The sequence below is a fragment of the Pyrus communis genome, chromosome 4 (genome assembly GCF_041283825.1).
Source record: "Pyrus communis isolate YQ-2024b chromosome 4, ASM4128382v1, whole genome shotgun sequence".
Lineage (NCBI taxonomy): Eukaryota > Viridiplantae > Streptophyta > Magnoliopsida > Rosales > Rosaceae > Pyrus > Pyrus communis.
This window is the reverse complement of record NC_142568.1, coordinates 8,224,611-8,226,718: the sequence shown is the minus strand read 5'-3', so window position 1 is coordinate 8,226,718 and position 2,108 is coordinate 8,224,611. Positions and strand designations below refer to the sequence as shown.

Below are 2,108 nucleotides of genomic sequence, written 5' to 3'. Positions count from 1 at the left end.
ATGGCCCAAGCCATGCCATCCAAGCTTGCATGGGCCCGAGCCCAAGCATCGCACTCATGTGCGCCACACATCGAGCAGCTTGCTCTCGTGGCACAGCCTGCTCCCACCGAGTAGCCTGCTCTCGTGGCACAGCCTGCTCCTGCTGAGCAGCCCACTCTCGTGGCCCAGCCTGCTCCCGTGGCCTTCCTAACAGCCCAAATCGATCTAAGATTAGTTCAACCGTCCTTGCTATAAATTTTCGAACCGATGATCGAGCCGGGAGCATTTTCACCATATTTTTCTGCGAATTTGACATTTCCCAACTCAAATCTCGTGCCCGGAGTCTGCCATATTTCCACTGCTCAAGGAGATACATTTTTTCCAAACTCTTCCAACCCAAATGGAAAACAACACTTGTCTCGACAAGTCATAGAGTTGACGAGCGCCCTTGCATAGCAGACGACCTTGGTGCACCAGCTCTTGCAGCGCACCGAGATACAACGTGCCCCAGACGAGGTGTCCCAAAGTAGGACAAGGGTAGACGAAGAACTTCTCCAACAGCGTCTCGGCAAGTAGCCACTCAACCAGCCACGAACCGAGCGTTCGAGCAATGTACACTCCCGGTTAGGCCCCCGAGATAGCGTATACTCTCGTCTTAGCGCGCGGAGGAGCGTGCACTCTTGACTAGGCCCACGGATGACCATACATTCATGGTTAGGGTCACACTCCGATAGTCAACATGAGCAGCCTTCGAGGGGAAATGTTTATTCGCGACTAAGCCCACAAGGAGCATCTTCCACCTCACATCGGAGTAAACAGAATGACGGACGGAGAGAAACAGTCACTCAATCCGGCTCAAGTTCAATCGGCAACCTGTGAAGAACTTGCTCGCCTGCTAGGAACATACCACACTCATCGCATCCGCAGCATAAACGAGCCAAACATATGAGAGAGCAACCTAGACTAGCAAGTCACGGTCGGGGGCAGCCGAGAGCTTCACTACCCCAACAAAGACAAGTCCTGGAAGAAGTAGAGAGACTCTTAACTAAACGATTGTGTGATTTCCAATGCAAAGAGGTCACCGACGAGGCACTACGACGGAACATGACCAACATAAGTAGGTCGTCCTTCATGGATGAGATCGAGTAGGCAGAGCCTCCACGTGAGTTCAACGTGCCATATTTCACATCTTTCAAAGGGGATGAAGACCTAGAGAGACATTTAAAGACCTACCGAGGCGCAATGATCCTCTATCGAGACAATGATGATCTCATGTGCAAGATATTCGCCATCACTCTACAAGATGAGGCGCAAGATTGGTTTTACACCCTACCGCCATAATCCATCCGAAGTTTCTACGAACTTTTGTTGGTTTTCACCAAAGAATATTCATCATACCACTCAATAAAAAAGAAGTCCGACCATTTGTTTAACGTCAAGAAGAACCCAAAAGAGTCATTTCGTGACGATGTGAAGAGGTTCAAAGTAGAGAATGCAAGGATAGTCAGATGCAACGACTTGATAGCTAGAGCAGCCTTCCAAAAATGACTTCCGACAGACCATCCGCTATTCAGAAAATTAATCATGAAAGAAGATCTTACTCTGGCAGACTCTTTTGCTCTATCAGAGAAGCATGCACTTTGGGACGAGGCTCGCCAATGCACATTCAAGGACTTGAAGAATTACCCGACATCACCACCCTACTATCCAAACCGGAAGCAGAGGAAGACTGATTCACATGTTTGATGGTATTTGAAGCAGTAATAAGCTCTACCATCATACGAGAAGAGCTGGAGGCCCAACTACCTGTATTTCATAATTCAAAAGCTCTCATCGATGCTATCAGAAATTCAAAAGCTAACTTTGGCGATAGTTGTTGCAACCCGAAAGCTTAAGTTTTACCTTCAAACGCACGCAATCATCCTCATGACGCATTATTCCACCTAATCCAAACGTGCGACGATAAAGGCGTAGACTCTGGTGGATGCAAAGTTTTTTGACGAACGCAACAACTCGGCCCAAACGACACGCTAAGGGCAGACGAACACTGGAAAGACACACTCGGAAGCAAGCTTTGTCCTTGTCGCCCCAAAAGATTCTACATAGGAGCAACATGTACCGACAGTTAA

General features: G+C 48.3%; 1 pseudogene; it reads left to right on the top strand.

Annotated features, from left to right (window-relative positions):
* LOC148697392 (uncharacterized) lies at nucleotides 1-1,725 on the top strand (annotated as a pseudogene).
* Nucleotides 1,726-2,108: the final 383 nt, after the last annotated feature.